This window comes from Triticum urartu, chromosome 7A (genome assembly GCF_056163025.1).
Source record: "Triticum urartu cultivar PI428250 chromosome 7A, HENAU_Tu73, whole genome shotgun sequence".
In the NCBI taxonomy this organism is placed as follows: Eukaryota; Viridiplantae; Streptophyta; class Magnoliopsida; order Poales; family Poaceae; genus Triticum; species Triticum urartu.
Genome location: NC_141879.1, coordinates 681800228 through 681824849, shown reverse-complemented (window position 1 = coordinate 681824849; position 24622 = coordinate 681800228). Strand labels below are relative to the sequence as shown.

The 24622-nt window shown below is 44.0% G+C and overlaps 1 long non-coding RNA gene and 1 other non-coding gene across 2 annotated transcripts; both read right to left on the bottom strand.

Moving 5' to 3' along the window:
- Window positions 1-2505: 2505 nt before the first annotated feature.
- LOC125526092 (small nucleolar RNA SNORD24) lies at window positions 2506-2588 on the bottom strand. The gene has a single exon (XR_007291555.1). It is a non-coding gene; the product is annotated as a small nucleolar RNA SNORD24 (small nucleolar RNA).
- A 591-nt stretch (window positions 2589-3179) lies between these two features.
- On the bottom strand, window positions 3180-3624 carry LOC125522716 (uncharacterized). Its single transcript, XR_015609962.1, has 3 exons — window positions 3546-3624; window positions 3364-3454; window positions 3180-3257 (listed from the first exon to the last, which is right to left on the bottom strand). It is a non-coding gene; the product is annotated as an uncharacterized LOC125522716 (long non-coding RNA).
- Between the last annotated feature and the right edge of the window lie 20998 nt (window positions 3625-24622).

The following is a 24622-nucleotide window of genomic DNA, read 5'->3' as shown; positions in this document are numbered from 1 at the left end:
TGAACAAACAAATAATGAATCTATGCGGATCTTTCACCATGCCATTTCCAATGCTCTTCCATCAAATCTTTCTGGAGTTGATTATGCACATCGATGTCTCTAATCTCGCTGTACACCTTCATCAAACGCCTGATGCGCTCCTCTTTGCGCATGGGGTTAATACGAATGCCCATCAACTGATAGAAGTTGTAATCTAAATTTGTTCCATGCTCGTTCTCAATGATCATGTTATGCATGATCACGCAAGCGGTCATGATGTATCAAAGGATCTTTTGATCCCAAAATCTAGATGGTCCTCGCACAATAGCAAATTGGGATTGCAAAATCCCAAATGCCCTCTCAACATCTTTTCTAGCCGCCGCTTGTGCATTATGAAAGACAAGTTCTTTCTTACCTTCAGGTTTTGCAACCGGCTTGACAAATGTACACCACCTCGGGTAGATCCCATCTGTAAGATAGTACCCATAGTTGTAGGTGCGGCCATTTGCTTCGAAGGTCACCGGTGGTGCGTCTGCATTTGCTAAGTTGGCAAAGAGAGGTGACCGGACGAGCACGTTGATGTCGTTGCAAGAACCGGGCATACCAAAATATGCATGCCAAATCCATGTTTCATGATCTGCAGCTATCTCAAGAATGATAGTGGCATCCTTCCCACGACCCTTGAATTGTCCACGCCATGATTTTGGATAGTTCTTCTATTTCCAATGCATGCAATCCACAGACCCGAGCATACCTGGAAACCCTCAAGCTTTGTTCATCTCCAAAAACCTCTGAGTGCCCTGAGCATTGGGTGCTCTCAAGTACTGTGGACCGAACACTTCTACCATAGTTATTGCAAATTGCTTGACATAGAAGATAGAAGTGCTCTCTGCCATCGCCAAGTTGTCATCAATGTAATCTGCCGGAACACCATATGCCATCATGCGCAAAGCGGCAGTGACCTTCTGCTCAATGCTATGGCCAAGCAACCCGGCACAGTTCCTTCTCTGCTCGAAGACTGGATTATGCCACTTCACGGAATTGCAAATGCGGAAGAACAAGTCTTTCAACATTCTGAAACGGCGTCAAAAGTAATTCTCCGGAAAAACAGGTGATGATGCAAAGTAGTTGCACACCAACCATTTGTGCGCATCAATCCATTCTCTCTGAATGAACGCACGACCATAAACAGAACCACCATGCTTCGGTTTCTTCCTCTTGTGTATGGCCACTAGCATAGCAATCTCCTCTTCTTCACGCAAATCAAATTCCTCGTCCGACGATGAATCATCCACGAAAGAGGAGTCAACCGAGCTCATCTACAATTCACACAACCACCGTCAAACATACTGTCCAATCCCAAGTTAAATCGTCAAGTTTCGTCATTTTTTTACATTGGGGCATTACAAGAAATATGTCAACTTGTGAACACCACTATTGGTCACTGAATGGTCACAAATTTTCATTTGTGACCTTTTGTGACCAAAAACATAAGGTCAAAAGCTGGCCGTCATAAACTGACATTAGCGACCTTTCTTATGGAATGATCGAAGACGTTTATGACCAAAATACGTCTACTGTGGCGTTTTGGTCACTAGCAACCTCCCCAGGCCACGTAGGCATCCAGCGTGGCAAGCTGATGTGGCACAAGATTCAGCCCGGTCCAATTCGGTTTTCTACATGGGCCTAGCCCAACAATTCGGCCTTTTTACTGTATATTTTCTCTATTAATTTTCTCTAGCTACATGGGCCTGGCCCAACAATTTGGCCTTTTTATTTCTAGATGCGGCCTTTTACAGCGTATGATCTTTTACTTTTTGCTATTTTATTTTCCACTGTTTTACATTTGTCCCAAATATCATAATATCATACATTGGTCCCACACGTCAGAAATTTCAAATGTGCTCAAATTATTTTGATAAGTGGGCCGCATGAGTCATGTTTTCATTGCACACATTTTCAAATCACATACATAATTACTATTTCATATGAAACAGGAATTGTAATTCTGAAACATACATGAAATTCACAGAGAGAAGATACATTAAATCACATACATAATTAGTATTTCATTCACAAACAGAGAGAAGATACATTAAATTCCTAGATAACCCATCTATTATTACATAACTTGCTATATAAGAATGTCTTGGAGCTTCTTTGAACATCTTTCGTCTTGAATTTACTCAAAATATCTGCCAACAAGAAAACAGAACAGCAAGGATAGGGTGAATAACAACAACAACAACAACAGGGGTGCTATTTAGTAGTAAGATCAAGTCTGGAATGTAAGAATTCTTTGTTGTAATTGATAACTAAAATCTACAACAGCTCAAAGTGGCAGTAGTTAAAACACAATCTCAGAAAAAGCATATAATTGATGTGACATAACAAACTAGACAACCAAGAAATTGATGTGACATAGCTAGTTTCCAGCAATATCCAACGACAAATTGATGTCACATATATGTATCTATCATGAAAACATCGGATGTACTGTACTGATAACATTAGACTAGAAATAAGAGCCTCAGAGATCTTGGTGGTTAAGATCATCAAGTGCGATAAACCCATTAAGAGTAGAAAATATTTTGATAACATCACAGGCTCTGTTTGGCACGCAGAAAATTAATCAGTTGAAGCAGAGGCGATGTTTCGCATCACTGCATTTTACAGTTCCAAAACAGACAGACAGAGTCAGGAATCGGCAGCAAAGCAAGTATACATATATAGGAATCTCTACTTGGAACCTAGAGTAAGAAGCACGGCTAGAAGAGCCCAAGAATTAATTAATCCTGTGTTATTCTTTAACTGGAATGTACGTGCATCATCAACAGAGAGGTGTGAGCTCTGGACTTAATTGGTTGTGAGAATGGACTGGACTATTCCAAATACGTGCATCATCATCAGTTCTGTGAAGCAAATCTACATATCATATTTCTAGAATGGGCGCACCCAGTTGCTCACAAGTAGATTCAAACCCAACTTGTAATGCAATGATGTTTCTTGTACAGTATTACTATAGTTAGCTAAATTGCCATGGGAATACTGACAGCGGAAATAGGGGAACGAGAATTAAGTTAAATTAGAGCTAGCAGTTCCAAACAATCACTAAAAATAGCAGCAAAAGCAGACACAGATGCCCGCCAGAGACATTCCCACAGGCAAAGCAAGCACCGTAAGCCCTCTTGCCACGGATCCTCGAAGAGACCCACCAGGTAGGCCTCTGCAGCCTCCTGAAGGGCCAACACCGCATGGCTCTAGAAGCGGAGGTCAGTCTGCACAGACAGAACAGGATGGTGCTTTTAGTTTACTTGATTCATCATACTATAAGAGTTGACACAACAGGAGCATCACAATGTAGTGCACAAGTTGATTGATCACCTTGAAGTCCTGGGCAATCTCCCTAACAAGCCTCTGGAATGGAAGCTTCCTGATGAGCAGCTCCGTGCTCTTCTGGTACTTGCGGATCTCACTGCAAAGTCAAGCACAAAATTTACTCATTTGAGAATACTTCAAAACAAAACTATAACACATGCTAGAATAGGTTGGAAGATTTTACACACCGAAGAGCAACAGTTCCAGGGCTGTAACGGTGAGGCTTCTTCACTCCTCCAGTTGTGGGAGCAGACTTACGGGCAGCCTGTCAAAAAGCAAAGTAGAGCACATGGTCAAATTAACAATAATACCATGATAGTCCATATACATCAGTAGGATATCTGGTCATAAGCTGGCAATGAAGGTTGAGGTTCAAATTATACCCAGTTCAATTTACCTAAACCATAAATAAAGACATGGCATAGGTAAACTATCAATATTGCAGTCACAAACCTTGGTGGCTAGCTTCTTCCTAGGAGCCTTTCCTCCAGTGGACTTACGAGCAGTCTGCTTAGTACGAGCCATGAGCAAAACCTTGGTTTACCTGAAGCAAAAACAGAACATAGTCAATTCTATAAATTGAATATCACAATAACACAACTATAATCTTCTCATAACCAGTAAATTGTGCCTGGCACCTTGTTGCTAGCAAATCCATTCAATAACTATAGAGTCCCAACAATCATCAGCCTAGAATACCTACCAAATTTTTGTACATCAAAAACTAACAACGTCATACAACACAGCTATACACCCCTTCAGATAGAAAGCAGTGTATTTCTAACTAAAACTTTTCATTCAAAAGATCAGACCCAAGATAGAATTCCACTTCACATGAAAGTCCTGATCTACCTTTAGCATAGTTTGTTCACTCGAAAGACACATATAAAGATGACACACTAAAAAACTGCAGCCTAGTACTTTTTTTAACACTAAAGAAAACAAGGCTACCATGATCACCTAATTTTGCAAACAGAAGCAAGAAAAGAAATAGCAGTCCACTGATAAAAATATGCTTCCTAGTTATCACATGTAATGGTTGAACATCAACTTCACATAGTTATGTGCACATGATTGTAGTAATTAGCTAACTGGCAAGTTGATACAATTCAGATACAATAAATGTGAATGTGCATGTACTAAGAAGCCAAGAACACTGAAGAATTTACTGATTGAACAAGCAATGGTCATTTCTTCCCAAACCTCTCAGCTTCACACAACTAAATAATGTCCCAGGAAGGAATCACCAGAAATTTTACCACATACAATACAAGCACAATGAAGTAGCATACCAAACAACAGAGAAGGTAGCGGGGGAGGAGAGGGGGGCTGAGGAGCGGCCGCTTGCCTTGGCGACGTAGTCCATCAAGGCAAATTTGAAGGCGATGCCGAGGCAGCCAAAGAGGACGGAGACGTTGGAGCAGGCACGCGAGAAGTCCCCCGCCGCCATCGCGGGCTACTGCTGTGGCTTGGCGACGACCGCGAGCTGCTCGAACGACGCACCGATCCGCCGCAGCGGCTTGTCCGCCTCGTTGGACCCCATCGGCATCGGTGGTGCTTAGCGCCGCCGCGGTGGTGCCCATGGCACCGAGGATCTCGCGGTTTCTCAGGAACTGGCTCGCCGCCTCCAACACCGCCAGGGCCGACGCTGCCATCACGTCTCCAGGGCCGCAGCCACGTGGTCGACGGGCGCCACGCGGATGCGGTTGCGGATCTGGGCTCCGACGGCACGGACCCCCTCCGCCAAGGGCACCCTGCCGCCGGCCGCCATGGAGGGGTTGGCCATCGAGGAGGAAGGTGTCTCAGGCTAGGGTTTCGGCTGGAAGTGGGGAGTGTCTCTCGGCTCGGCATGGAGGAGGCTGGGATTGGGGGAGAAGCGGTTGGGTCAATCCAGAGATCCAGAGAGGAGTCGTGGGTTGGAGGGTTGGAGGGGATCAATCCATATGAATCTCGCCGGACAGAGGGCGCCGGAGGTGGTGCGGATTGGAGGGGATCGATCCATATGGAACTCGCCGGACAGAGGGCGCCGGAGGCGGTGGCGGCCAGGGAGGAGTGGAGCGCTAGGGTTCGAGAGAGAGAGAGAGGCGAGTGGGCACGAGGGGTTGGGTGCGGTTGGGTGCGTGGGAGGGAGTGCGGGTTGTGGGTTGGGTGACGTGGGTGAGACAGGCGGGCCGTTGGATCTAGGAGCATCCGATGGTGATTAGGCACGATCCGCGTGAGATGCTCCTGGACCAATCAGAACGCAGTATACCAGTACTACATTTTTTGACCATCTAAATTGGTCGTAATCGACTAAAAGTAAGGTGCTAAATCATATTGGCTATTTTATGATCTGAAAAATAAAAATAAAAATAAAATATCTTCTCATGTTTCATCAAATTTGACCTTAGTTTTCGGGAATAATGGCAAATTGAAATAAGACAAATATCTTTTAAAAGAGTTAGGAGAAATTAGTTTTTTTAATCATTTTCCATTTTTAAAGTGTCCAAAATGAGTTTTTTTGTGAAGGAAATACTATATATTTGTTGCGAAATTATACCAAATCAATTTTCTAAAATACTAGGCCATATTTAATGCACAATTGACCAAATGGTTGGGTGTCAAAAGTTTTGATCCACCTCTGGTGAAAAAGACAAATTCCCGCCGATTCAGCTAGAAGCAAGTCAAATTTGAACTGCAGCTGCCTCATAGTTTGCTATTTATTTTTTCCAAAAATCATTTCTAGGTACATAAGTATCTATTTAATCAGAGAAACACCAAAAAAATTCCAAGATTCAACCACTAGCTAGGAACGGTCAAGCCCGCCGTTTTGACCGCATTTTGAAACGGGCATAAAAAATTCAAAAAAATTCAAAAAATTGGAAAACCTTCGCATTGTGTCATTATATGTGACCAAGTTTCCAGGAAAAATAATAAACTTCTAATACGGTAATTATTTTAAAAAAGTGTTCTCAAAAATGAGCTATCATGTGTTAAGATTCATGGCTTTCAAGCCAAATGATCAATCTTATGGCCACATTCATGGCATAGTTTGTTCAAATGATCTCATATTGTGCACAAGGGTGCATCTTGGAATTCCAAACAATGTTGCCTAAGGAAGTTTTCATTTTCTTTGCACGGAAAATTCATTTTCCATTTTTCGAGTGCCCAAAAGGAGGTTTTTTGTGAAGGACCTACCAAATAATTGTTGCAAAAGTGGACCAAATCAATTTTATAAAATACTAGGACATATATAATGCACAACTGACCAAATGGTTGGGTGAAAAAAGTTTTGATCCACCTCTGGTGAAAAAGACAAATTGCCATCGATTTAGTTGGAAACGGGTCAAATTTGAACTGTAGCTGCCTCATAGTTTGCTCTTTATTTTTTCCAAAAATCATTTCTAGGTACATAAGTATCTATTTAATCAGAGAAACACCAAAAAATTCAGAGATTCAACCACTAGCTAGGAACGGTCAAGCCCGCCGTTTTGACCGCATTTTGAAACGGGCATAAAAAATTCAAAAAAAATCAAAAAATTGGAAAACCTTCACATTGTGTCATTATATGTGACCAAGTTTCCAGGAAAAATAATAAACTTGTAATACGGTAATTATTTTAAAAAAGTGTTCTCGGAAATGAGCTATCATGTGTGAAGATTCATGTATTTCAACCCAAACGATCAATCTTATGGCCACATTCATGGCATAGTTTGTTCAAATGATCTCATATTGTGCACAAGGGTGCATCTTGGAATTCCAAACAATGTTGCCAAAGGGAGTTTTCATTTTCTTTGCACGGAAAATTCATTTTCCATTTTTCGAGTGCCCGAAATGAGGTTTTTTTGTGAAGGACCTACCATATATTTGTTGCAAAATTGTACCAAATCATTTTTATAAAATACTAGGACATATTTAATGCACAATTGACAAAATGGTTGGGTGTCAAAAGTTTTGATCCACCTCTGGTGAAAAAGACAAATTCCCGCCGATTCAGTTGGAAGCGGGTCAAATTTGAACTGCAGCTGCCTCATAGTTTGCTATTTATTTTTTCCAAAAATCATTTCTAGGTACATAAGTATCTATTTAATCAGAGAAACACCAAAAAAATTCCAATATTCAACCACTAGCTAGGAACGGTCAAGCCCGCCGTTTTGACCGCATTTTGAAACGGGCATAAAAAATTCAAAAAAAATCAAATATTGGAAAACCTTCGCATTTGTGTCATTATATGTGAATAAGTTTCCAGGAAAAATAATAAAATTGTAATACAGTAATTATTTTAAAAAAGTGTTCTCATAAATGAGCTATCAAGTGTGAGATTCATGGCTTTCGAGCCAAATGATCAATATTATGGCCACATTCATGGCATAGTTTGTTCAAATGATCTCATATTGTGCACAAGGGTGCATATTGAAATGGCAAACAATGTTGCCTAAGGAAGTTTTCATTTTCTTTGGACGAAAAAACCATTTTCCATTTTCCGAGTGCCTGAAATGAGTTTTTTTGTGTGAAGGACCTACCATATATTTGTTGCAAAATTGGACCTAATCAATTTTATAAAATACTAGGCCATATTTAATGCGCAATTGACAAAATGGTTGGGTGTCAAAATTTTTGATCCACCTCTGGTGAAAAAGACAAATTCCCGCCGATTTAGGAGGAAGCGGGTCAAATTTGAACTGCAGATACCTCATAGTTTGCTATTTATTTTTTCCAAAAATCATTTCTAGTTACATAAGTACCTATTTAATCATAAATACATGGTTTGGTGGCGATACGTCGAGGTTTGGGCGGTGGCCGAGGCCCCCAACTCTAGAGCGCGTAAACTCGCATGCCCGCCGCATGGTCATCACGTGGCCGTGGCGTTGCCATGTGTTATGGGCGGCCTAGGCATGTCTAGTGGGTTGGGCACTCCCTAGGTAGGTGCTAGGAAGAAAATCACAACATAAGATTCTCACGAGGAGACCGATCGATGCTCAAACATGAATAAGCAGCCAAGTGTTTGATTAGCGGTACGGGAAATGCACATGGCCAATGGGCGTGAGTTTTTGCCGAGGATGATCATCTACTAAGGAGAATGTATTCACAAATTTTCAGCTCAAAAGGAGGATCCTAGGTGGTACTTGCTTTGCAAAGTACCACACTGGACAAAAATATGAATGTTGAAGCTGGGCTCAAAATAATGAATGGATTGAGCTGAAATTTTGTGGTGCATGGTTATTTGGGCATAGGAAAGCATTGTAGAAAATTGATATCATTTTGACATGCCAAAGTAGTACTTCCTTCACAATGCTCTTCTATGGACAAAAACTTGGGAAAACTAGTGAGAGAGATTGGATGAATGAAATGAGCTAAAAATTGGTATAGGTAAGTTACATAGGTATGGTCATGCGCTGGTAAATTTTCAGATCATTTGGGTAAGTCTAGCTAGTACTTACTTCACAAAGCTTCTCTCGAGGTAGAAACTTTGGAAATTTCCTGAGAAAGATTTACTAGGAAAATTGAGCTGAATATTATCATGTGGCAATGATTTGGGTATGGAAGAGTGCCCGAAAAGTTTGAGGGTAATAGGAGGGGTCTATATAACACTTGCTTTGCAATGTGCCAATTTGGCCATAAAATATAAATTGAACCTGGGCTCACATAGATGATTTGACTGAGCTGCAATTTGGAGGAGGGTGATAATTTGGGCATATGAAGGAACTGTATAAATTTCATGTCATTTAGAGATAAAAAAGGTACTTCCTTCACAATGCTTCTAGGTGGACAAAAACTTTGGAAATTTGCCGAGGAAGATTTGCTAGGCAAATGGAGCTGAATTTTGTCATGCGGTAATGATTTGAATAGGAAAGAGTGCCCAAAAATTCTGAGGGCAATCAAGAATATATAAATAGCACTTCCTTCATAAAGTGTTGTTGTGAACATAATAGGAAAATGAATATTGTTGAATTAGTTTTGAACTAGGCAAGGAAGGATTTTTACATATTTGATGAAGATATGCCCCAAAGAATTTATGAGATTTTTTTGGGAATTTTGGGAATGATAGAAATATAGGTTGCTTCACAACCTAGGGCAAAAACTGCCACATGGACATGACACATAGGCAAAACTGATGAGATGGCGCCTAGTCATCACAACCCACCACAATCTATAAGGCTATGACCATCTATATTGGTCATTAACAAGTATAAATAAGGCAGCGGACTAGCACTGTTTGCTTTGTGACCATTTCATGTAAGGAAATTACGACCTTTCTGACCAAAATGGTCGCAATGGTTTAGGGTTTGGAGCCCCCTGAACAGCTTTTGACCAATTGGTCTAAAATGGTCATAAATTTATGACCAATTCTTCGAGGGTCACTGACAGAAGGTCATAAGTTGACATATTTCTTGTAGTGGGGAATTCCGTCGAACACCTTGTGCGCACGGTGGAAGAAGATGGCCACCGGTTGGATTGGCTGCTGTGGACTGCTGCAGTCGGCTCCGGACGGTGGCGGTGATAAGAAATGAGCTTGGAGGCCGGCCAAGAGGATCTCGGCGGGCGGCGAAGAATAGTACGATAGCCGGGCGGAGGGCTTGGTGCGGCGGTCATGCGGCTGGCGCAACGGCCGTGGACAGGCTCACGGCCGACGGGGAGGAGGTCGGCGGTAGCCTAAGACCCGGCGGAGGCCTACCGCGGCAGCCGGACTGCCGGAGGCGCCGAATCCCGCGTCGGCTGCCTCCTGATTCGGCGATGTCCGGGCGGCTGCGAGCCGGCTACCGGCGAGGGAAGCGACGGGGGCGACACCGGCGGAGGGCGGCAACGGAGATGTGGGGTGGTGGCAGCGCCGATGGCGAGGTTTTGGGCGGTCGCGATGGCGGATTCCGGTCGGCTGGTCTTCGGGCGGGCGGAAAAGGAAAGAAAGTGGCGGTTGGGCATTCGCGGGCGGCTGCTGGTTTTGGACCAGATGCACCTTGTGATATAAATTTGCATCGCGAGATGTTGTATTTTACATCACGAGGAGGCCGCGGTCCATTTTTTTGCATATGGACCATCTGTCGGAGCAGCGTTTTTTGCCCAGACGGTCCAAAAGTTAGATACGTTTACATTTGGACCATCTATTGAAGATGCTCTTAGTTCTAGACAATATGCTTTTGATGCAAGCGGACGATTGTCCACGAGTCCTCGTATCCGAAAACACACTAAATTTCGCTAGTTTAATAATCATGCTAGGCTTAGACTGCTCACTGTGGGGAGTAACATAGAGTAGTAACTTGTCGATGTTACTAGTCTATGTTACTACTTTCATAGTGGGTAGTAAGATATGAGTGGTATCATGGAAAAGTTCATTTATTAGGCTATAGACTCATTATGTCTTAAAATGTGTGATGTGACAGTAACTAGCTAAGTTACCACAAACCCCTCTCTCCTCATTAATTAGCTGCCACATAAGCAACCTTGTATTGAAATGTGTGGTGTTACTAGTTAAGTTACTTCCATTCACTGGTAGAAAAAGGGCCTGTTGTCCCGGTTCGTAAGGGCCTTTTGTCCCGGTTCCTGAACCGGGACTAAAGGGTCGGTACTAATGCCCTGCCCCTTTAGTCCCGGTTCAATCCATAACCGGGACTGATGGGCCTCCACGTGGCCTGTGCGCGGAGCCCAGGCAGGAGACCCTTTGGTCCCGGTTGGTGGCACCAACCGGGACCAATAGGCATCCACGTGTCAGCATTTCTGTGGCTGGGGTTTTTGTTTTTTTAAAGGGGGGGGGGTTTGGGGGTTTTGGGGGGTTAATTTAGGTGTTTCATATATTGTGTTAGCTAGCTATAATTAATAGAGAGAAGTGTCCTCTCTTATGTCCGTGCTTGGTCGACGCTATGTACTATACATACGTATAGAGAGGACTAGACACGCTAGCTAGCTAGTAAGCAAACGAAGGAAACAGAAGATCGTCATGAACATATATGCATACAGAGAGAAGTGATATCGACCACCTCTCCTTCTCCGAGAGATTGGTCGAACAACAAGTTCTCGTATATCTATCCGACACTACCGGCTACATATATACAATAATTATCTCTTACAAATATAATCATACGGACTCATGGTCCACATAGTATTCTCCGTCTTCAGCGATCACGTGGTCAAGAAAGAATGCCGCCAATTCCTCTTGAATTGCTCGCATGCGAGCTGGTGCTAGGAGTTCATCCCGCTTCCGAAACATCTAATTTGAACAAGGGGGTCAATACATATATATATGAATGAATGAAACTAAACACAAATGATGGTAATAAAATAAAATTGTGAATGTTGTTATTTACGTACTTCATATTGTTCGTCAGTGTAGCCCCGCTCACAGGTCGTGTGGCGGATGGACTCGCAAACATAGTATCCACAGAAATCATTCCCTTTTTCCTGCCACAACCACTTTACAAGAAATAGAGGTCAATGAAACTGATAAGCAAGAATGCCAAATCAATAGGAGATGCGCAGAACATGCTACTATAGTACTTACTTTCGGGTGTTTAAATTGCAGCTTCTTCGGGAGTCCTGGAGCTTTTTTGGAGAATTTTTTCCAAACCCTGCCAGACAAAGAAAACAATTACTTGATATATCAGGAAATGAACAAAGTTGCTGATATGGTGGATAATGATCGATTTAACTTACTTCTCGAGCATTTGAGTCATGTCCGCATAGTCCTGGGGATCTTTTCATTTTGAGACTAAGACAATTACTAGTCCCTACTCAAGCTTAATCTCTAGGAGAATATAGTGGTAACTGCACACACATGCATAACTCATCAATTACATTACTATAACCTTGACTAATATATATACATAAGGGAAACCGAATACGCACAAGACAGTAACACTCACTTGAAGTTGTAAGGAAAGAGTATTATATCTTTGTTTTCATTTATTACCAACGATCATAGCAAGTCGGCCTCGGTATCTGCGGCATGAAATTTAACCTGAGTTGCATCTATGAGATATGTGTTAATGAACCCAATATCACCGACTTGTCTTTTCTTCAATTCGGCGATCTTCAATCTGCATAATATAGTGAGGATGATTATAAATACATGCAATGAAAGAGCTGAGCTATATAGAGAGACTTAATGACAGAAGTAGTACTACTTACAGACAGTAGGAGGTGACCGTTGTTTTATCGAGGGCCAATTGATTGAAAAACTGAAAGAACTCCTCAAATGGAATAGGCAACAGTTCAATTCCAACGAGGTCATGCTCCTTTTTAACTTTCACATACAAAGTACTCCTCCCCCCAGAGTCTCTGCAGATTTTCAAGTACCAATCATGCAATCTTCGCATCATCGTTGATAGAGATCTTTCATCTTTGACGAGAGGCTTCCCGTACTCGTATCTTTGTATCTGCACCTCCATGGGTTCATAATGTACATCGTCGGGCAGGTAATCGACAAGATTGCTATAACCGGGAACCATCCTCGGATCATTAGCGACGTTGTCGCTAGGCACCTTGAGTGAGGGGCACGATTGCTTCGCTTGTTCACCGAGCTGGGCAATTTGTTTCCCAGCTCGTCGTTCTTTCAGCCTTTGATCACTGACAGTACTTCCCGACCGCTCCGCTTCGGCAAATTCCTTTCCAATAATGCGCTCATAGTTTCCTTTCGGCGGAGACTTGGGTGGTTTTGTTAGGGCAGCCAGAGTGCGCTTCGCTTTCACCGGATTTACCTTCTCCTCCGGAGGTGGATGTCTATTTGCTTTCAACCCTTGAAACCAGTCATCCACTTCGGTTCGCGCGATCTTCGCGTTCTCCTCCGAGGTCCTCTCGTATGGTAACTTCTCTGGAGTCTTCAGAGAAGGACCGAATCTATATGTCCTCCCGCCTCTGGCTGTACTGCTAGACGCCGGCCGAGCAGACGGAGCGGCTGTCTTCTTTACTTGCTTACGAGGCGGAGGAGAAGGACTACGACACGCCGGAGCAGCCGGAGCGGCAGCAGGTCTCTTCCGCCCTTGCTGACGAGGCGGAGAAGGAGGAGGCTGGCTGCTCGGGCGCGTCGGCGCAGGCGAAGAAGGAGGCGGAGTGCCGCCACGCGTTGGAGAAGGAGCCGGTCGAGTGCCCTGACCGTCACTCGCCAGAGGAGGAGGCGGTGGAGGAGGCGGAGTGCCCTGACTCGCCGGAGGAGGAGACGGTGGAGGAGGCGGAGTGCCCTGACTTGCCGGAGGAGGAGGAGGAGGAGGCGGAGGCGTCCAGTTCGGAAGGTTGATGAGCTCCTTCCGCCATAGGCATGGAGTCTTCAGAGCAGACCCCAGCCTAGTCTCCCCTTCACCGGTAGGGTGGTCAAGCTGGAGGTCCTCAAATCCCTCTGTTATTTCATCCACCATCACCCTAGCATATCCTTCTGGAATCGGCCGACAGTGAAAAGTTGCGCCGGGTTCAGTAGGATAAACAGAGCCAACAGCCGCCTTGACCTTCAAATTCATCCATTGCATCATAAGGTGGCAATTTTGAGACTCCGTGATAGCATCCACGGGATAGCTGGCAGGAGTCGTCAATGCATGCTCCGGCTGAAGCAGCTCGGTGGAAGCCACGCTGCTTCTCCGCTGAGATGGCGGGGTAGCTTCGGGGGAAGCTTCGGCAGTATATTTGCTGCGATTTGCTTCTCGTTCCTCTATCGCTTGTACCCTTGCTTGCAGCGCCTGCATTTGGGTCTGCTGCACTTTTTTCCTCCTCTCATGGGATTTGTAACCGCCTGCGTCCGGAAACCCAACCTTCCACGGAATGGAGCCTGGGGTGCCTCGTGTCCGTCCAGGGTGCTCAGGATTCCCGAGGGACATTGTGAGCTCGTCGTTCTCCCTGTCTGGAAAGAACGTCCCTTGCTGCGCTGCTTCGATATACTGCTGAAGCTTCCTGACTGGTATGTCCATTTGATCGTTCGTCCAAATGCACTTCCCTGATACAGGGTCCAAGGTTCCGCCAGCCCCGAAGAACCAAGTCCGGCAACGGTCTGGCCAGTTAATTGTCTCTGGTTCGATCCCTTTATCAACCAGATCATTCTCAGTCTTGGCCCACTTAGGCCGGGCTACGAGGTAGCCACCTGACCCCGTGCGATGGTGATGCTTCTTCTTCGCAGCATTTTGCTTGTTTGTCGCCGACATCTTCTTACTCTTTTCCGATGTCTTGTGGGTCACAAATGCGGGCCAGTGATCTCTGATCTTCTCATATCCGCCCTTGAATTCTGGTGTCTCATTATTTTCGACAAACATATTCAGATCTTTCTTCCACCTCCTGAATAGTTCTGCCATCCTCTTAAGAGCAAAAGACTTGATTAATTGCTATTTAACTGGCTTCTCTGGATTATCCTCTGGCGGTAGGGTGAAATTTGACTTCAGCTCAGTCCAAAGATCATTTTTTCTGCATATCATTGACATAAGACACCTCAGGGTCTTCTGTAGCCGGCTTAAACCATTGCTGGATGTTGATCGGGATCTTGTCCCTAACCAAAACCCCGCACTGAGCAACAAATGCGCTCTTTGTCCGGAGGGGTTCAATCGGTTGGCCGTCGGGCGCGAATGCTATGATCTCAAACTTTTCATCCGAGGTCAACTTTTTCTTCGGGCCTCGTCTCTTTATCGAAGTTGTGCTCGATCCGGAGGGCTAGAAAAAAGAACAAAGACTTAATTAATATGTGTACATACCAAAACAATGAATGCATCAATTAGCTAGTCAGCAGAAGCTTAACTAATATATATACCTGGACGGACTCGGTTCGGTCACTGGAGACGTCATCACGGTCTCCTTCTTGCACCGGCATTGGGTCACCAGAGCCGTCCTCACGGTCTCCTTCTTGCACCGGCATTAGGTCACCGGAGCCATCATAATCATAGTCAGCTGCTTCCAGACCATCGGTGTCGTTGAGAAACAACGAGCAGACGGCATCACTTCCTCGTGCGATTATGTCCCCCAACAACTCTTCTTGTACTTCGTCTCGGGCGGTGTCCATAGTTTCTACAAATATTGACAACATGGCAATTATTATTCAAACATGACAGATGGATATATTAGTGGCAAACGTAGAACTAATATTAATTAGTGGCCTCGACGCTGCTTCTCTAGGGTTTGGGGTGGCCTCGACGCTGCTTCTCTAGGGTTTGGGGTGGCCTCGACAACGCTTCAAGGATAAAAAAGAAGAGGAAGAAAAAAAAGAGGAGAAGAAAGAATAGAGGAGTAAGAACTCCTCTATTCTTTCTTCTCCTCTTTTTTCTTCTTCTTCCTCTTTTTTTTTACGGGAACGAGGGTCGTCGAGGGTCACCGAGCGGTAGAGAGAACCCTAAATAGCAAGTATCGTGGGTGTGAGATACATGTGGCCGTCGGTGTCGGACACTACATCCACACATCCCACAAGTGACGTGGGCTTCTTCTTCTCTTAAACCCTAAATAGCAAGTATCGTGGGTGTGAGATACATGTGGCCGTCGGTGTTGGACACTACATCGACGTCCCACAAGTGACGTGGGCGTCGAAGCCCGCGCCACTTGTGGGATGTGGATGTAGTGTCTGACACCGACGGTACATGTATCTCACACCGACGATACTTTCTATTTAGGGTTTCTCCTCTACTGCTCGGCGACCCTCGACGACCCTCGTTCCCGACCCTCGACCTATTCTTTCTTCTCCTCTATTCTTTCTTCTCCTCTTTTTTTTTTCTTATTCCTCTTCTTTTTTTAATCCTCTTCTTCCTCTCATGTTCGACGACCCTCGACCCCTCGGCGACCCTAGACCCCTCGAACCCTCGACGACCCTGGAACCCTCGACCCCTAGACGACCCTGGAACCCTCGACCGTCGATCCCTCGACCCTATAGAACCCTCGAACCCTCTACCCTAGTTCCCGATTCTATTTTCTCTTCTTCTCCACTATTCCTTTCTTCTTCTCCTCTTCTTTTTCTTCTTTTTTCTTCTTCTTATTTATTTCTCCTTTTCTTCCTCTCCTCTTGTTCTTTCTTTCCTCTTCTTATTTTCTTCTTTTCTATCCTTCTTTTCCTTCCTTTCTTAATATCACTTAGCAAATTTTGCAACGATAGGGAGGGGGTGCTCCCGTGGTCTAAAATTCGTCTATGCACGATAGAAAATTCTGAAAAAATACATCTATTATCCCTCAACGTCCCGCCTGATCATGAGCAAAAAAAATCTGTGAATTAAAAAAATATCATGTTCTATGAACAAAAAAACATTATATTTCATCCACATTCGTGCATACATCATATATGGGATCATCTATGAAAAAAACATCATATTCTATAAAAAAATCATTACATATATATAAAAAAACAAGCATATATATATATATAAAACAAGCATCTATCTTTTGCATATATACATGAACATATATATACACAGAGAACATATATACATACAATCATATACTCACACATATACATATAATCTGAAAAAAAACACCATATATACATGAAAAAACAGATCGGGGGGGCGGCGCCGGCCTGACAGGGCAATGGCGGCTGGGAGGCGCGCGGCGCCAGCGCAGGGCAGGGGCGGCGCACGGCAGCCGCGCAGGGCAGGGGCGGCGGCGCGGCGGCCGCGCAGGACAGGGCGCAGGGGCGCGGGACGGGAGGGGTTGTGCTCACAGGGGGCGGCGGCGACGACGAAGGCGATCAGCCTGACGGCGTCGGTGGCGGCAGCGACGGCGAAGGAGAGCAGCCTGACGGCGTCGGTGGCAATGGCGACGAGGAGGAGCAGGGGCGTCGGGCGATGACGACGACGAGGAGGAGTGGGGGCGTCGGGGGAGAAGTGGGTGATTTGGTCGAAAACTGCTAAGTGTTGTATATATAGCAAGAGCATTGATCCCGGTTCGTGAAATCAACTGGGACTAATGCCACCTTTAGTCTCGGTTGGTGTCACCAACCGGGACCAAAGGCCTCTTTTCAGCAGCCCAAAGGGCGGGAAGCGGCGGCCTTTGGTCCCGGTTGGTGGCACCAACCGGGACTAAAGAGGGGCATTGGTCACGGTTCGTGTCACCAACTGTGACCAATGCCCCCCTATAGTCCCGGTTGGTGCCACCAACCGGGACCAAAGGCCTTGTGCGGCTGCTGCGTCGAAAGTTTAGTCCCACTTCGCTAGTTGAGAGGGGTGCGCAGTGGTTTATAAGCCCCACCGCCGCACCCCTCTCGAGCTCCCCTCCATTGCAGGCTTACGGGCCTAATTGTCACTGCTATGCCTGTGGGCCTACTGGGCCTCCTGCGGGCCTGAATCCTGGCCCTTGGATGGGTTTCTAGTCGTATTCAGGCCGTGGGGGCCCAGTAGGTGGAATTTTTTTGTTTTTTGTTGCTTTATTTATTTTCTTTTGTTTTTTGCTTTATTTTTTAATTCTTTATGCTTTTAGTTTTAGAAAAATTATAAACTTTTTGTTAATGCCATTAGTTTTCAAATTTGAAAACACTTTTTTTGTTTTCTTTGTTGCTTTATTTATTTTATTTTGTTTCTACTTACAACAAAATACTTATTGTTGCTATTTTTTCCAGTTTTTTGTTTTGTTTTCTGCATTATTTATTTTCTTTTGTTTTTTGCTTTATTTTTTTATTCTTTTTGCTTTTAGTTTTAGAAAAATTATAAACTTTCTGTTAGTGCCATTAGTTTTCAAATTTGAAAACACTTTTTTAGTTTTTTTGTTTTCTTTGTTGCTTTATTTATTTTATTTTGTGATTAACTTTACTATAAAAATGGTTTTTTTCCTGTTTTTTTGGTTTGTTTTTTGCATCATTTATTTTCTTTTGTTTTTTGCTTTAATGTTTAATTCTGTTTGCTTTTAGGTTAGCAAAATTATAAACTATCTGTTAGTGCCATTAGTTTTAGAAAAATTATAAACTTTCTGTTAGTGCCATTAGTTTTCAAATTTGAATAGTTAAAATTTGAATTCTTTGAAAATTGTTTGAATCACAAGTTTGTGATTAACTTACTAAAAAAATGATAATAGATGCGCTTATAGAGAAAATTCAACCTAAATTCCTAGTAAATTTCTATGAATTTCAGAGAAATTCACTATGAATTTAGGTTAAACTTTTCTCTATTAGGGCATCTATTTTCACTTTGAGAGGAGCTCAACAAGGCAGAGAGGGAAGGGCTTATAAACCGGTGTGAGCCCCCTTCGGTTGCCGAGGTGGGACTAAACTCTGCCCGCAACAAGGACCGACCCTTTAGTCCCGGTTTGTGGCACAAACCGGGACTAATGGTCATGGGCCAGGGGCGAGGAGCAAAATTATAAACTTTCTATTAGTGCCATTAGTTTTAGAAAGTTGAAAGTTGGCATGGGCCAGGGACTAATGGTCATGGTATTACGAGGGCCGAACCATAAGACATGAAAGCATTTCAAATGAACTCTGAAAAAGTTGAAAGTTGGCATGGTATCATAATTTCACCCACATAGCATATGCATGTACAAAACGGACAATGGTAGCATGTTCGTGTGTTACAAAGTTGGCATGGTATCATCATAATAGTTGCGGGAGAAAGTCTTCACTTTTTCTTCGCTTGTGTCATTTGCTTATTGCGCCATAACCATGGATAATCTTCATTGTTTATCAGGATGCTTGGGTCAGCCTTGACATTGAAGGGAGGAATTTCATGAAACTTTTCATAATCTTCAGACATGTCTGTCTTGCCGTCCACTCCCAGGATGTCCCTTTTTCCTGAAAGAACTATGTGGCACTTTGGCTCATTGTATGATGTATTCACTTCCTTATCTTTTCTTTTTCTCGGTTTGGTAGACTTGTCCTTCACATAAATAACATGTGCCACATCATTGGCTAGGACGAACGGTTCCTCAGTGTACCCAAGATTTTTCAGATCCACTGTAGTCATTCCGTACTGTGGGTCTACCTGTACCCCGCCGCCTAAAAGATTGACCCATTTGCACTTAAACAAAGGGACCTTAAAATCAGGTCCGTAGTCAAGTTCCAAATATGTCTGCTATGTAACCATAATATGTGTCCTTTCCGCTCTCGGTTGCTGCATCAAAGCGGACACCGCTGTTTTGGTTGGTGCTCTTTTGATCTTGGGCGATCGTGTAAAATGTATTCCCATTTATCTCGTATCCTTTGTAAGTCAATACAGTCAAAGATGGTCCCCTGGACAACAAGTACAACTCATCACAAACAGTGTTGTCACCTCTGAGACGTGTTTCCAACCAACTGCTGAAAGTCCTGATGTGTTCACATGTAATCCAGTCGTCGCACTGCTCCGGGTGTTTGGAGCGCAGACTGTTCTTGTGTTCATCGACATACGGGGTCACCAAGGTAGAGTTCTGTAGAACTGTGTAGTGTGCTTGAGACCAAGAATATCCGTCCCTGCATATTATTGAGTCTCTTCCAAGAGTGCCTTTTCCAGTCAGTCTCCCCTCATACCGTGATTTAGGGAGATCTATCTTCTGAAGGCCAGGAATGAAGTCAAAACAAAACCCGATAACATCCTCTGTTTGATGGCCCATGGAGATGCTTCCTTCTGGCCTAGCGCGGTTACGGACATATTTCTTTAGGACTCCCATGAACCTCTCAAAGGGGAACATATTGTGTAGAAATACGGGCCCCAGGATGACAATCTCGTCGACTAGATGAACTAGGACGTGTGTCATGATATTGAAGAAGGATGGTGGGAACACCAGCTCAAAACTGACAAGACATTGCGCCACATCACTCCTTAGCCTTGGTACGATTTCTGGATCGATCACCTTCTGAGAGATTGCATTGAGGAATGCACATAGCTTCACAATGGCTAATCGGACGTTTTCCGGTAGAAGCCCCCTCAATGCAACCGGAAGCAGTTGCGTCATAATCACGTGGCAGTCATGAGACTTTAGGTTCTGAAACTTTTTCTCTGGCATATTTATTATTCCCTTTATATTCGACGAGAAGCCAGTCGTGACCTTCATACTGAGCATGCATTCAAAGAAGAATTCTTTCTCTTCTTTCGTAAGAGCGTATCTGGCAGGACCTTTATACTGCTTCGGAGGCATGCCGTCTTTTTCGTGCAAACGTTGCAGGTCCTCCCGTGCCTCAGGTGTATCTTTTGTCTTCCCATACATGCCCAAGAAGCCTAGTAGGTTCACGCAAAGGTTCTTCGTCACATGCATCACGTCGATTGAGGAGCGGACCTCTAGGTCTTTCCAGTAGGGTAGGTCCCAAAATATAGATTTCTTCTTCCACATGGGTGCGTGTCTCTCAGCGTCATTCGGAACAGCTAGTCCACCGGGACCCTTTCCAAAGATTACGTAGTATAAATCATTGACCATAGCAAGTACGTGATCACTGGTACGCATGGCGGGCTTCTTCCGGTGATCTACCTCGCCTTTGAAATGCTTGGCTTTCTTTCGACATTGATGGTTGGTCGGAAGAAATCGACAGTGTCCCAGGTACACATTCTTCCTACATTTGTCCAGGTATATACTTTCAGTGTCATCTAAACAGTGCGTGCATGCGTTGTATCCTTTGTTTGTCTGTCCTGAAAGGTTACTGAGAGCGGGCCAATCGTTGATGGTCACGAACAACAATGCCTTAAGGTTAAATTCCTCCTGTCTGTGCTCATCCCACGTACGTACACCGTTTCCATTCCACAGCTGTAAAAGTTCTTCAACTAATGGCCTTAGGTACACATCAATTTCGTTGCCGGGTTGCTTAGGGCCTTGGATGAGAACTGGCATCATAATGAACTTCCGCTTCATGCACATCCAAGGAGGAAGGTTATACATACATAGAGTCACGGGCCAGGTGCTGTGATTGCTGCTCTGCTCCCCGAAAGGATTAATGCCATCCGCACTTAAAGCAAATCATACATTCCTTGGGTCCTTTGCAAACTCATCCTAGTACTTTCTCTCGATTTTTCTCCACTACGACCCGTCAGCGGGTGCTCTCAACTTCCCATCTTTCTTTCGGTTCTCACTGTGCCATCGCATCAACCTGGCATGCTCTTCGTTTCTGAACAGACGTTTCAACCGTGGTATTATAGGAGCATACCACATCACCTTCGCAGGAACCCTCTTCCTGGGGGGCTCGCCTTCAACATCACCAGGGTCATCTCGTCTGATCTTATACCGCAATGCACCGTATATCGGGCATGCGTTCAGATCCTTGTATGCACCGTGGTAGAGGATGCAGTCATTAGGGCATGCATGTATCTTCTCCACCTCCAATCCTAGAGGGCATACGACCTTCTTTGTTGCGTATGTACTATCGGGCAATTCGTTATCCTTTGGAAGCTTCTTCTTCAATATTTTCAGTAGCTTCTCAAATCCTTTGTCAGCCACAGCATTCTCTGCCTTCCACTGCAGCAATTCCAGTACGGTACCGAGCTTTGTGTTGCCATTTTCGCAATTGGGGTATAACCCTCTTTTGTGATCCTCTAACATGCGATCGAACTTCAGCTTCTCCTTTCGACTTTCGCATTGCGTCCTTGCATCGACAATGACCCGGCGGAGATCATCATCATCGGGCACATCGTCTAGTTCCTCTTGACCTTCAGCAGCTTCACCTATTGCAGCATCATTGGGCACATCGTCTGGTTCCTCTTGATCTTCACCAGCTCCCCCCGTTGCAGCATCACTGTCGTGGAATTGTCACAGCAGATGTCCTTAGTATCAGGACTTAGTCGCGAGGCCAACGCATTTATGTGGTAGCTTGAGAGGGGTTGAGCGGGATGAGAGACGCGATGTTTTACCCAGGTTCGGCCCCTCACAGTGGAGGTAAAAGCCTACATCCTGCTTCATTGATATTGATGATGATGATCACGGTTATAAGAGTGCTCTATCTCGAGAGCTATTGTCTAAACCTAACTTGTCCAACTTGTGGAACTTGTGAATCTTGTCCCTTTTGGGGAGCCTTGCCCCTCCTTATATATGTTGGAGGGGCGGGTTACATGTAGAGTCCTATTAGGATTAGGACTAGTCTATCTCTAATACAAATCGGATACAAGTCCAGGTCTTAGCTCCTTGTAAGATAAATGTTCCTCATACCTTTCCTCTTAAACCGGCCCACCATTAACCTAAACCGGCATTCTGGTCCTTGGGCCTTGTCATGCATCTGGAATACACGCCGGGTCACCAATGAGTCTTCAGGCTCGTGAATCGTCATACCAGTGAACCGCCAGACTCGTAAACCGCCAGACACGTAAACCGCCAATCATGTAAACCGCCAATCCTCTGGCGGTTTACCAATGAAACGCCAGTCCGGCCGGGTTATACTTCCGGCCGGTTTACACCGCGGGGTATATCCCCGACATTAGCCCCCAAGTTTAGCTTGGATTTATCCATGGTAAACTTATGCTGCAAAAATAAACAGAAGAACAAATTTGACAGGTTGTGCTCCGGGTTAAGAATTCTTGTAAACCGGTACCTGATCACCCTTAAGTCCTTGTTATTTCCTCCTTCTGGGAAGTCCGGGTCAACAAACCAGCTTCATAATCAATTTGCCGACATTGGTTTGCCACCGAGAAATATTGTGAAGAATAACTCCTTTGACTCAGCTCCCAAAGTGCCGGTTTAAGAAATATGGGTCTTTGAAATACTTATCTGATATTCAGCCGGTTTGAAGATGTAAAACTTGCCGATTTAATATTACCAAAATGGCTGGTTTATAAATATTAATGGCACCGGGTCATAATTGTTGTCGACACCAGGTCATGTAATTGATCTTCCTGATTTGCTCAAAACTGATAAAATGAAGATGTTCCTCCTTTATATGCATAATACATGTAGCCCCCAAGTCTTAAGAGGAGAACATAGTGATAACTTAAGACTTGCTCCAATAAGTGTTTCAACCTTGAAGAAATCCGGTTTGTTCATCTCAATTATATAAACTGAATACTCCATATATGTAGCCCCAAGTGCCGGGTTGTCATGCTTGCAGCAACCTGGGACTTGTAATTGCTTATAAAAACTTCAATCAGTGTAACCCCCAAGGGCTGGGTCATTACGCAATAATGAGCAGGAACTTTGTAAATATAATTATGTAGATTTTAGCAGTGAAGTGTAGCCCCAAGGGCCGGCTTAGTAAGATAATACTGAACCGGGACTTGATATATACTTCAATGAAAATAATATCCTATAATGTAGCTTCCATCGTAGGGCTTCAACCCACGTCCACAAGGTTAAGAGCTTTGTGCTTTACCAACTGAGCAATGGATCCTTCAATATTATGGACGAAACCTTGTGTACCTTGAATTGTTGACAGGAGCAATTGGTAGCCCCCAAGGGCCGGCTCATTATAATATGATGAGTTGGGTCTTCAATAAGACTAGTAAAAATGACTTTGCATTAGCCCCCAAGTGTCATGATGCATGCTTGCAGCGACATGAGACTTGCATGTAATCTCAATTTGAATAATGTAGCCCCCAAGTGCCAAGTGGTAAGCTTGCAGCGACTCGGGACTATTCCTTCCATTGTAGAATAAATCATATCCTTTGATAAAATAATAGATATTGCGCTAAAGCGACTTTGAAAACTTTAATCATAATACTGGTTACGGATAACCATAATAAAAATCTAGCCATGTTGGCTATTTGAATAATATACCCAATGATTTATAAGCGCATAATTCCAATGGCGCAATCCAAATATATACTGGCGACTTATAGTCCAAAGCCAGGCCGGTTCAATAAACACCGGTGATTTCTAATTATGCTTTATTCAACATGTTTCTGCATACAACAAGTTTAAAGTGTCCTGGCGGTTTACCGCCGGACGAGTCATAACGCCCAACATATAACCCGGGTTTATAACCAAGGCTGCACTTAAGAATAATCAAATATGAAATATATCATACCTGTGACATTGAATCACATTGTTGGTATTACCAACTTTTTGTAGTAAAGGTGATAACCCCAATCTCGAGTACTGATAACTCTTTCCATATTGTGTCGGTTTATGATAAAACCGTACCGGGTTATGATAGACACCGGATTATCCATATATAATACTGGCGACTTGTAGTCGAACCGGACCGGGTTAATAATCGCCGGATTATAATTGGTCATGTACTGACAACTTGTAGTTGAAGGTCAAGCCGGGTTAACGAACACCGGTTTACTCCATAATAAGATGGTAACATAAAATCAAACTAGGCAGATAGTCTCCGGATTAAGATTTAACCGTGTTCCGCCAATTTGTAATTGTCAGTCGAATCGGATTAACAATGTCGGTTTAAAAACGCAACAGAAGTAAAAGGAAATATTTATCAAAGCAAATTTCAAGCAAAGGCAATGATAAAACCATTTGCAAAAAGAGGCTTATTGAGCCGATCAAATGGCGTTACCATGGTCGGACACGACCA